Source organism: Rhinopithecus roxellana, chromosome 12 (genome assembly GCF_007565055.1).
Source record: "Rhinopithecus roxellana isolate Shanxi Qingling chromosome 12, ASM756505v1, whole genome shotgun sequence".
Classification (NCBI taxonomy): domain Eukaryota; kingdom Metazoa; phylum Chordata; class Mammalia; order Primates; family Cercopithecidae; genus Rhinopithecus; species Rhinopithecus roxellana.
In genome coordinates, this window is record NC_044560.1 from 31,240,628 (window position 1) to 31,253,321 (window position 12,694).

The 12,694-nt window shown below is 43.9% G+C and overlaps 1 pseudogene; it reads right to left on the reverse strand.

The window, feature by feature from the left end:
• Positions 1 to 310: 310 nt before the first annotated feature.
• On the reverse strand, positions 311 to 10,862 carry LOC115900726 (annotated as a pseudogene).
• Positions 10,863 to 12,694: the final 1,832 nt, after the last annotated feature.

Consider the following 12,694-nt stretch of genomic DNA (forward strand, 5'->3'; position numbering starts at 1 on the left):
GCCGGATCTCAGCTCACTGCAAGCTCCGCCTCCCGGGTTTACGCCATTCTCCTGCCTCAGCCTCCCGAGTAGCTGGGACTACAGGCGCCCGCCACTTCGCCCGGCTAGTTTTTTTGTATTTTTTAGTAGAGACGGGGTTTCACCGTGTTAGCCAGGATGGTCTCGATCTCCCGACCTCGTGATCCGCCCGTCTCGGCCTCCCAAAGTGCTGGGATTACAGGCTTGAGCCACCGCGCCCGGCCAGTTCATCTATTTTTCACTGGCTCATGGTCCCAAGTGTGTCAGAATGATTACCTTTGGGCATTCTTTGCTATTGCTCATTAGGGTGCTCTCAGTTGTCCCCGTGTTTTGTGGGCTGGTTGGGAGAGGGAGCTTGGGAAGGATGTGCCACTCTCAGGAGGTTGTAAGTCATTGGGACGCCTCCAGGGATGATCCCTTCCATGGCTGCAGGAAGTCCTCCTGAGCCATGCCCACGATGCCTGGCAGATATCTGGATGTTGCACCGTTGAGCTCGGGATGAATTGCTTGCTGGTCTGTTGCTGACCAAAGTGCTGATGTGACAAATAATTCCTTGTTCACACAGTTTCTTAAGCTTTCTGGGATGCGAACTGTGATGGCTCGGCAAATCTCAGTGGCAGCTGCCTCCTTCATCTCCAGCGACGCCTGCTTGCTGTCCCAGGCAGTGTGTATGGGCATATCCCAGGCAGTGTGTATCGCCTGTCCCAAGCAGTGTCCCAGCGGAGTGCAGATGAGATTTGGCACATCTTTCAAAGGAGCCTGAGCAAAGCTAACGGGCTCCGATTTGTGCAAGTAGAGGGCTGCCCCTCATATCCTGTCCTCCTTGAGGGCCTGTGCTAAGGCTTTCTCGTCCACCAGGCCACCACGGGCTGTGTCCACAAGGAATGCTCCCTGCCTCATCTGCTTTATAGTAAAGTCAATGACGAGGTGGTGGTTATGTTCACTGAGATTGCAGTGCAAGGAGACGCAGTCACTCTGATACAGCAAATCCTTCAGGGTGTATCAGGGTCCCCTCTGCACGCCCTGGGACTGCTCTATCCCGTCTTACAAGTAGGGGTCATAAAATACGACGCTGAATCCAAAGGCCTTGGTTCGAACTACAGCCCTGTGTGACTGAAGCCCATGAGGCCTAGCGTCTCCCCACAAATGTGGGCCACTCCCGAGGCCACCTCGAGGATCTGCTCCAGGCTCTGAATCTGCGTGCCTTCCCACAGTTCCTGGTACAGCCACGTGTTCCTCCAGCACAGATTGAGGATGTGGCGGACAGTGGAGTCGGCTGCCTCTTCCACAGCTGCAGAGGGGTGTTGCACATAGTAATCTGGAGCTTGCTGGCAGCCTTGATGTCTACATTGTCGTAGCCACTTGCCTATCCACAGAATCACTCTCAGGGCCTTGAACTTCTCCAGGTCCTCCCTGGTGAGGGTGACAGTGGTACATCATGGCACCTACGGCTTTGTTTAGAACCTTCTCGTGGATCCCCTGCGTGGACTGTGCATCACAGAAGGCTGCGGTGGTCCAGATCCTTCAGGATGGGCATCTCCATGGTGCGGTCACAGCTATCCAGCAGTGCCAGCAGCAGGAGGGGGTGCAGGGGGCCGTTTGTGATCTGGAGGTGAAGACCTTCACAAATTCTGTCCAATCGCTGTCTTGTGATTTTGTGTTTATCCACAAGGGCATCTTTACAGAAGTTTGCAACTTTCAGATCGAAAGTCAAGGCAGGCCTGGCATGGTGGCTCGTGTCTGTAATCCCAGCACTTGGAAGGTCGAGGCTGGAGGATCCCTTGAGGTCAAGAGTTTGAGACCAGACTGGCCAACATGGGGAAACACCATCTTTACTAAAAATATAAATATTAGCCGGGCGTGGTGGTGCGCTCCTGTAATCCCAGCTACTCGGGAGGCTGAGGCAGGAGAATAGCTTGAACCTGGGAGGCGGAGGTTTCAGTGAGCTGAGATCACGCCACTGCACTCCAGCCTGAGCGATAGAGTGAGACTCTGTCTCCCAAAAACAAAACAAAACAAACAACAACAACAAAACGAAAGGCAAAGCAGTCCTCTAAAAACTTACAGAAACTCACAGGAGTGTGTGTGCAGGACACTGCTATGAACCATATATATATATATATATATATATATATATATATATTTTTTTTTTTTTTTTTTTTTTTTTTTTTTTTTTTGAGATGGAGTCTCGCTCTGTTGCCCAAACTGGAGTGCAGTGGCCGGATCTCAGCTCACTGCAAGCTCCACCTCCCGGGTTTACGCCATTCTCCTGCCTCAGCCTCCCGAGTAGCTGGGACTACAGGCGCCCGCCATCTCGCCCGGCTAGTTTTTTGTATTTTTTAGTAGAGACGGGGTTTCACCGTGTAGACCAGGATGGTCTCGATCTCCTGACCTCGTGATCCACCCGTCTCGGCCTCCCAAAGTGCTGGGATTACAGGCTTGAGCCACCGCGCCCGGCCTCTTTTTTAAGATGGAGTTTCGCTCTGTCACCTAGGCTGGAGTGCCATGGTATGATCTCAGCTCACTGCAACCTCTACCTCCCGGGTTCAAGCAATGCTCCTGTCTCAGCCTGCCGAGTAGCTGGGACTGCAGGCATATGCCACCATGCCTGGCTAATTTTTGTATTTTTAGCAGAGACAAAGTTTCATCATGTTGGTCAGGGTGGTCTTGAACTCCTGACCTCAAATGATCCGCCTGTCTTGGCCTCCCAAAGTGCTGGGATTACAGGCGTGAGCCACTGCACCTAGCAGAATTATCATTTTTCAAGAGGCAATGTCAAAACTGCCAAACCATTACCTGACATTCCTAGTGGGTGGGCAGAGAGCCCTCACCTGCCTCGCTCATGCCTAACTACGTGTAACTATAAAATTCATGAAGGATAAATTTATGCAATAAATTTTGTGTGTGACCAAATTGGCTATAATTAAAAGGCAATTATTTGTCTAAATATTTAGCTTTTATATTAAAAATACACTAATATAAAATAGCCAGGTGCGATGGCTCACGCCTGTAACCCCAGTACTTTGGGAGGCCAAAGTAGGTGGATTACTTGAGCTCTGAATTTCAAGACTAGCCTGGGCAACATGCTGAATTCTGTCTACACAAAACAGAAAACTAGGGCGGGCACCAGTGGCTCATGCCTGTAATCTCAGCACTTTGGGAGGCCGAGGTGGGCGGATCATGAAGTCAAGAGATTGAGACCATCTTGGCCAACATTGTGAAACCCCGTCTCTACTAAAAATACAAAAATTAGCTGGGCATGGTGGTGTGTGCCTGTAGTCCCAGCTACTCGGGAGGCTGAGGCAGGAGAATCGCTTGAACCCAGGAGGCGGCTGTTGCAGTGAGCAGAGATCGTGCCATTGCACTCCAGACTGGGCAACAGTGTGAGACTCTGTCTCAAAAAAAAAAAAAAATACAAAAAAAGAAAAGAAAAGAAAACTATAGCCAGGCATGGTGGCACATGCCTATAGTCCCAGCTATTTGGGAAGCTGAGGTGGGAGGATGGCTTGAGCCTGGGTGGTGGAGGTTGCAGTGAGCCAAGATTGTGCCACAATACTCCAGCCTGGACGATAGAGCCAGACCTTAACTAAAGAAAAGAAAAAGGGGGGCATAAAGATAAATAATCCTATAGAAAAATGAGCTAACAATATGAAAACTCTCAAAGAAGCAAATCTGAGAGCAAGTGAGATTTATACTCATCAAAGAAGCATACAATTAAGTAGCATCATAGGATCTATTGCAGGGCCAGAAGATATGTTGTTCTTTTGGACCTGATTCTGACAACATCTATTAAAAATTTTAAAATGACATCCATCCCTTGATCTACCAATCCCTTCCCTATAATCTGACCCACAGAAATAAAAACAACTGAAATTGAAGGGGTGATTACACGAATTTTTATTGTAGCATTTCTTATGGTGGCAAATAAGCAAACTGTGAGTAAACAAGGGGGCAGATGAATAAATTTACAGTATACAATATTACAGAATATTATATTGCAATTGCTCATCTTACTCTGACCATCATAATTATTCTTTTTGCTGGGTCCAGGACCATGGCTAACTCAAGGCACAAAAAGATAGTCCTCCTGGTTTGGTCTGAATTTGAGTCCTAGTTATTCTGGTGACTTCAAGGCTACACAAGCCTATGGGCAAAACACTTACAAAATATGAAAGATTATTTAACTAAAGCAAAATGAGGAACGGAAGAAGACAGAATAGTTTAGATTCATGTAGACATACAAATATTTTCTTTGGGTATATTACCTCAGAAAATCAACAACTGTCATTTTTAATCTTATCTCAAGACCAACCTCCAGAAACGCTAATAAGTGCTATAGTAATATTAACATTATATTGAGTTTAAAAGAAATTGATATATTTAAAATCAGTCTAAGGTTTAAATGCTGTATACTCATTTTCATAATCGTTCAAAAATATCAGGGCAGGCACGGTGGCTCGTGCCTGTAATCCCAGTGATTTGGGAGGCTGAGGTGGGCAGATCACCTGAGGTCAGGAGTTCAAGACCAGCCTGACCAACATTACAGAAACACCGTCTCTACTAAAAATATAAAATTAGCTGGGCGTGGTGGCTCATGCCTGTAATCCCAGCTCTCTGGGAGGCCGAAGCAGGTGGATCACCTCAAGTCGGGAATTCAAGACCAGCCTAGCCAACATGGTGAAATTCCATCTCTACTAAAAATACAAAAGTAGCCGGGCGTGGTGGCACACGCCTGTAATCCCAGCTACTCAGGAGGCTGAGGCAGGATAACCACTTGAACCTGGGAGGCGGAGGTTGCAGTGAGCCGAGATTGTGCCATTACACTGCAGCCTGGGCAACAAGAACAAAACTCTGTCTCAAAAAAAAAAAAAAAAAAAAAAAAAAAAATCATTAGTAGTTTTCTCTGTCAATTTATTGTGGAAGGAAATCAAGTAAACAGAAATTCTCAAAAAGATTTACTTCAAATAAGAGAACACTGTTCAGGTGGAAGATCTCCTTTTTCAGCACTGTCTTCCCAAGGTAACAAGGGGGTTGGGATTGACTTGGGTGTGTCTGACATAACTGTGAAAGAAATTTAGTCTGCAAGTTAAAAGTGAAGCTGAAATCCAGCAGTTAATGTTTTACTCAATGGCTTATAAAAAAGTTAAGAGTGGCCAGGCGCGGTGGCTCAAGCCTGTAATCCCAGCACTTTGGGAGGCCAAGATGGGCGGATCACGAGGTCAGGAGATCGAGACCATCCTGGCTAACACGGTGAAACCCCGTCTCTACTAAAAAATACAAAAACTAGCCGGGCGAGGTGGCGGGCGCCTGTAGTCCCAGCTACTCGGGAGGCTGAGGCGGGAGAATGGCGTAAACCCGGGAGGTGGAGCTTGCAGTGAGCTGAGATCCGGCCACTGCATTCCGGCCTGGGCGACAGAGCGAGACTCCGTCTCAAAAAAAAAAAAAAAAAAAAAAAGAGAGAGAGAGAGAGACAAAGGAAAGAAGGAAGGAAGGAAGGAAGGAAGGAGGGAGGGAAGGAGGGAGGGAGGGAAGGAAGGAAGGAAGGAAGGAAGGAAGGAAGGAAGGAAGGAAGGAAGGAAGGAAGGAAGGAAGGAAGGAGAGAAAGAAAAGAAAGAAAGGCAGGCCAGACGTGGTGGCTCACGCCTGTAATCCCAGCACTTTGGAAGGCCGTGGCAGGAAGATCACAAGGTCAGGAGTTTGAGACCAGCCTAGCCAACATGGTGAAACCCCATCTCTAATAAAAATACAACAATTAGCCGAGTGTGGTGGCGCATGCCTGTAATCCCAGCTACTCAGGGGGCTGAGGCAGGAGAATTGCTTGAACCCGGGAGGCAGAGGTTGCAGTGAGCCGAGATCAAGCCATCACATTCTAGCCTGGGCAACAGAGCAAGACTCTGTCTCAAAACAACAACAGCAACAACAACAACAACAAAATACCCTCTCAATTTGCTAATTAAAAGGGAATGAGTCACAACTATGATTTATAGTAAAAAAGAGTGAAATATCTATCTGATTAACATAGTTACTTATTATTACTGATTTCTTTTTCTTTATTCCCCTTTTTCCTGTATGTAGCTTTTCATGTGCATATATGTATGGGGTACAGGAGGTGTTTTGATAAAGGCATACAATGTGTAATAATCACATCAGGGAAATGTGATATCCATCACAAGTATCACTTATTTGTGTTACAAACATTTCAATTATACTCTGTTATTTTTAAATATACAATAAATTATTGTTGACTATAGTTACCCTGGTGTGCTATCAAATACTATATCCTAACCATACTATCTAACTATATTTTTGCACCCACTAACTATCCCTACTATCCCCCTCCCCTGCCCACTATCCTTCCCAGACTCTGATGACCATCATTCTACTCTCCATCTCTGTGAGTTCAATTTTTAATTTTTAGTCCACAAATGAGTGAGAAAACGTGAAGTTTGTCTTTCTGTGCCTGGTTTATTTCACTTAACACAATGCCCTCTAGTTCCATGCATGTTGTTGCAAATATCTCATTCTTTTTATGGCTGAATAGTACTCCATTGTGTATATATACCACATTGTCTTTATCCATGCATTGACTGATGAACACTTACGTTGCTTCCAAATCTTGGCTATTATCAAGAGTGCTGCAATAAACATGGGAGTGCAGATATCTCTTCAATATATGAATTTCCTTTCTTTTGGGTATATATCTAGTGGGAGGACTGCTGGATTATATGGTAGCTCTGCTTTTATTTTCTTGAGGAACCTCCATACTGTTCTCTGTAGTAGCTGTACTACTTTACATTCCCACCAACAGCATATGAGGCTTCTCTTTTCTCCACAACCTCAGCAGCACCTGTTATTGCCTGTCCCTTGGATAGAAGTCATTTTATTTTTATTTTATTATTTTTTTGAGACAGATTTTCATTCTTGTTGCCCAGGCTGGAGTGCAATGGCGCGATCTCGGCTCACCACAACCTCTGCCTCCCATGTTCAAGCGATTCTCCTGCCTGAGCCTCCCAAGTGGCTGTGATTACAGGCATGTGTCACCACGCCTGGCTAATTTTGTATTTTTAGTAGAGATGGGGTTTCTCCACGTTGGTCAGGCTGGTCTCAAACTCCTGACCTCAGGTGATCCACCCACATCGGCCTCCCAAAGTGCTGGGATTAACCGGGCCTGGCTTCCTAAAACCCATTTTAACTGGGGTAAGACGGTATCTCATTGCAGTTTTGATTTGCATTTCTCTGAGGATCAATGATATTGAGCACCTTTTCACATACCTGTGACCATTTATATGTCTTCTTTTGAGAAGTGTCTATTCAGATCTTTTGCCCATTTAAAAAATCGGATTAGATTTTTTTCCTGTTGTTTGAGCTCCTTATATATTATTAATCCCTTGTCAGGTGGATAGTTTGCAAATTTTTCTCCCATGCTGTGGGTTGTCCCTTCACTTTGTTGATTGTTTCCTTTGCTGTGCTCCAGAAGCTTTTTAACTTGATGTGATCCCATTTATCCATTTTTGCGTTCATTGGCTGGGATTTTGGGGTATTTATTACCCAATAAATCTTTGTCCAGACCAATATCCTGGTCTTTAATCTTTTTCTTCCCCTAGGCTGGAGTACAGGGGCACAATCTCAGCTCACTGCAACTTCCGCCTCCCAGGTTCAGGTGATTATCCTGCCTCGGCCTCGGAGTAGCTGGGATTACAGGCACGCACCACCATGCCTGGCTAATTTTTTTTAATTTTTTTATTCTTTATTTTTTGAGACAGAGTCTTGCTGTCTCTCCAGGCTGGAGTGCAGTGGCCTGATCTCGGCTTACTACAACCTCCGCCTCCCTCAGCCTCCAAAGTAGCTGGGACTACAGGTGCACGCCACCACGCCCAGCTAATTTTCCTATTTTTAGAGGAGACGGAGTTTCACCATGTTGGCCAGGATGGTCTCAATCTCTTGACCTCGTGATCCACCCGCCTTGACTTCCCAAAGTGCTGGGATTACAGGCATGAGCCACCGCGCCCAGCGGTTTTTTTGTTTTGTTTTGTTTTGTTTTTTGAGAGTCTTGCTCTGTTGCCCGGACTGGAGTGCAGTGGTGTGACCTTCGCTCACTGCAGCCTCCGTCTTCCAGGTGCAAGCGATCCTCCTGCCTCAGCTTCCAGAGTTTCTGGGATTACATGCACATGCCATCACGCCCAGCTAATTTTTGTATTTTAGTAGAGATGGGGTTTCTCCGTGTTGGCCAGGCTGGTCTCAAACTCCGGACCTCAGCTGATACACCTGCCTCGGCCTCCCAAAGTGCTGGGATTATAGGTGTGAACACCATGTCCAGCCTCATTTTGACTTGATTTTTCTATATGGTGAGACATAGGGGTTTAGTTCCAGTCTGCATGTGGATATTGTTTTCCCAGCACCATTTACTGAAGAGACTATCCTTTCCCCAATGTATGTTCTTGGCACCTTTGTTGAAAGTGAGTTCACTGTAGATGTATGGATGTATTTCCAGGTTCTCTATTCTGTTCCATCAGTTGATGTGTCTGTTTTTATGCCAGTACCATGCTGTTTTGGTTACTATAGCTCAGTAGTATAATTTGAAGTCAGGGAATGTGATTTCTCCAGTTTTGTTCTTTCTGCTTAGGATGGCTTTGGATATTCTGGGTCTTTTGTGGCTATTTTAGGGTTATTTTTTCTATTTCTGTGAATAATGTCATTGGTATTTTTATAGGGATTGCATTGAAACTGTTGTTTATTTCTGTAGTTTACACTTAGAGTAAGATTACAGAATATCTACACAGAATCCTCACAGATCACATTTCTGGGTGAATGAGGAATGGCTATATTATTTTAGATGAGGTTTAAGTTTCAGTTATGAGAAGAATTATGTGTATTGATGGAATGCCATCCTGTGAACACTGTTCATTTATCTGGCTGCCCAATATTTGCTATGATGGCAAACATCCATCCTTAAGAAGCAGAGGCTGATTCTGACTAGATAAACTGAAAATACATTCCAGCCTCCCTGGCAGCTAATGCACAGGCAAGGAACTGAGGCTCCACCACTCAGACACACCCATCTCAGTGCAGCAAGACAATGACATAAAAGAACAGGGATGATGGGGCTTCCATCTGAGTGACAGGTGATGCTAGGTTTACAGGTGGCAGTGGTAGGAACAGTGTCATTTTCTGTGGATAGTAGTCAGTCATACCTTGCCCCTGATTTCTAGGCTAGTTGAGAAACACAGCATCTTTGTTGGTAATGACTTATTGAAGGAGGCATCTTGAATCTGGAGTAAAAATGCACATCCTAAAGTTGCATTTGAACTCGATATTGGGATGTATTTCAGGGGAGAACTGGGCACAGGAATGAAAATAGGAATAGAAAATCTATTTTCTATAAAGTAGGAATAGAAAATCATAGGCTGTATTAGAGATCATGGAGACATTAAGGGTCCAATGAAGGGAGGTAATATACACACTGTTTTAACACATTTTACCAAGGCAATAAGTCATTTCTCTTATAAAACACAAACAAGAGTAGGGCTGAAAATAGGAAGAAGAAAAAAACATCTCAAAACTGGCTCTTTTGTAAAAAACGAGTGAAGTATGGGAAAGAAAGAAAGAAAGAAAGAAAGAAAGAAAAGAAAAGAAAAGAAAGAAAGAAAGAAAGGAAGGAAGGAAGGAAGAAGGAAGAAAGAAAGAAAGAAAGAAAGAAGAAAGAAAAAAAAAGAAAGAAAGAAGGAAGGAAGGAAGGAAGGAAGGAGGAAGGAAGGAAGGAAGGAATTAATGAATTAAGGAATGAAGTAAGGAAGTAAGACAGAATGAAAGAAAGAAAGAAAGAAAGAAAGAAAGAAGAAAGAAAGAAGAAAGAAAGAAAGAAAGAAAGAAAGAAAGAAAGAAAGAAAGAAAGAGCTGCCCAATACCCACTCTCACCAGGTCTGTGGTCTGCACATGCAATAAGAAAATAAAATAAGACGGGCCTGGCGCAGTGGCTCACGCCTGTAATCTCAGCACTTTGGGAAGCCGAGGCGGGCGGATCACAAGGACAAGAGATCAAGACCATCCTGGCCAACATGGTGAAACCCCGTCTCTATTAAAGGTACAAAAATTAGCTGGGCGTGGTGGCGGGTCCCTGTAGTCCCAGCTACTCAGGAGGCTGAGGCAGGAGAATCAGTGGAACCCATGAGGCGGAGGTTGCAGTAAGCCGAGATCACACCACAGCACTCCAGCCTGGTGACAGAGGAGACTCCATCTCAAAATAAATATAAAATAAAATAAATAAAATAAAATTAGATATAAAAATATTGTGATAGGTATGTCACCTTTATCTGCAGATTATGTAACTATAGAGCCCAAAAGAATCTATCACCTTATAAGCAGAACCCTAATAAATTTTCAAATATTACTAGCATATTTTAAGTATTGTGGGACATTACAGTAGATAGTGTTATTATTAGATATTAGAGGGTCAGGAGGATGAGGAGTTATAAAAGAAACCTCAAGATGTGTTAATGAATATCCACTCAGCGTCAATCGTTTATTCATTTAGGATACTCTGTATTTAAAACTGAAGAAATTCAAAATATAATCCTAATGTGTTTTTCATTGGAAAATGAGTACGTCAAAAATTCTCATGAAGAAACATGTCTTTATTTGCAAATAATAAACTATATATTAACACATTTATTTCCAAGTAATAAAAGCTACTGATAAGTGTCGAGGATTGCTAGAATATGGAGAACAGAAATAGATGTATAGCATTTAATATACAACTGATAGTATTTTAATTCAGTAGGAGAAAGTGAATAATAGTTACTTCTGGCACAATTGGTTTTATTCCTGGATAGAAACAAGTCTGACATCCTGCATTATATTGTATAATCAATTCCTGATGTGTTAAAAGATTAAATCTGTGTATACACACTCAGAATCACATGTGAAAAACTGCACTCTGTACCTTTATTCTCTTGCCCTCTGAAATCTTCTAGAAGCAAAACCTTCCTAGGAAACATAGAAAACACTGGAAATGATGCTGGGCGTGGTGGCTCACGGGTATAATGCCAGCACTTTGGGAGACCGAGGCGGGCGGATCACCTGAGGTCAGGGGTTTGAGACCAGCCTGACCAACATGGAAAAACCCCGTCTCTACTAAAAATACAAAATTATCCAGGTGTGGTGGCATATACCTGTAACCCCAGCTACTTGGGAGGCTGAGGCAGGAGAATCGCTTGAACCCGGGAGGCGGAGGTTGTGGTAAGCCAATATCGCGCCATTGCACTCCAGCCTAGGCAATTAAGAGTGAAACTCGGCCGGGCGCGGTGGCTCAAGCCTGTAATCCCAGCTCTTTGGGAGGCCGAGACGGGCAGATCATGAGGTCAGGAGATCGAGACCATCCTGGCTAACACGGTGAAACCCCGTCTCTGCTAAAAAAAAATACAAAAAAACTAGCCGGGTGAGGTGGCGGGCGCCTGTAGTCCCAGCTACTCGGGAGGCTGAGGCAGGAGAATGGCGTGAACCTGGGAGGCAGAGATTGCAGTGAGCTGAGATCCGGCCACTACACTCCAGGCCGGGCGACAGAGCGAGACTACACCTCAAAAAAAAAAAAAAAAAAAAAAAAAAAAAAAGAGTGAAACTCTGTCTCAAAACAAAACAAAACAAATACACTGGAAATGAGTTGGGAAGCTTATTTTACAAAAATAAAACAGAGAATACAAAAGTGTTTATTACAGCATTACTTTTAGATGGCAAAAAAGCGCAAACAGTCCATAATATCACAATTGGGAAAGTGGTTGAAAAGGCATTGGTAAAGAATACTGTGGAACATACTGCAACCATCAGAAAGACTGTTAGATCATCATCTATTGAAGGAAAATCCAAGATGTACAGCTGAATGTAAAAAAGCAAATTTCAGGGAAATGTATAGTTATCCATTTTACTGTAAAAACATAATAAAATAAATAATTGTGTGTTAATGTTTTAGCATGAAGATATATATGGGTAACATACACAACCTTTAAACATTATTCAGAAGAAAATGGACAGAGGGAAGGGAATGAGGAATGGAGAAGAGCAAAGATAATCATTTTTTCTTTCTTTTTTTTTGAGACTCTGACGCCCAGGGTGGAGTGCGGTCAGGATCTCGGCTCACTGCAACCTCCGCCTCCCGGGTTCAAGCAATTCTCCTGCCTCAGCCTCCCGAGCAGCTGGGACTACAGGCACGTACCACCACGCCCAGCTAATTTTTATATTTTTAGTGGAGATGGGGTTTCACCATATTGGCCAGGCTGGTCTTGAACTCCTGACCACATGATCCACCTGCCTTGGCTTCTCAAAGTGCTGGGATTACAGGAGTGAGCCACCGCACCCAGTCCCTTTTCTTTTTCTTTAATGGTATTGCTTCATTAATTTGGGTGCAAATGCACTATCTCTAATTTTAGATGAGGAACTTTAAAGACTTATAAGCACACAAGAAAGTAAAAAAAATTTCATTGGGCAATTCTCATTTTGATAATGCAAAATATTACAACAGTCCATTTTTAGTAATTCTCTCATTTGCAGATATTTTACTCACTCTACCTTTCTCAAATTTATTATGAAATATTTTACTTCCTTATGCCAGTAAAGTAACACAACGTTCAGAGAGACCCGTCTACACAGGATCTAAGAAAAAAGGAAGTGGGGCATAAAATAACAG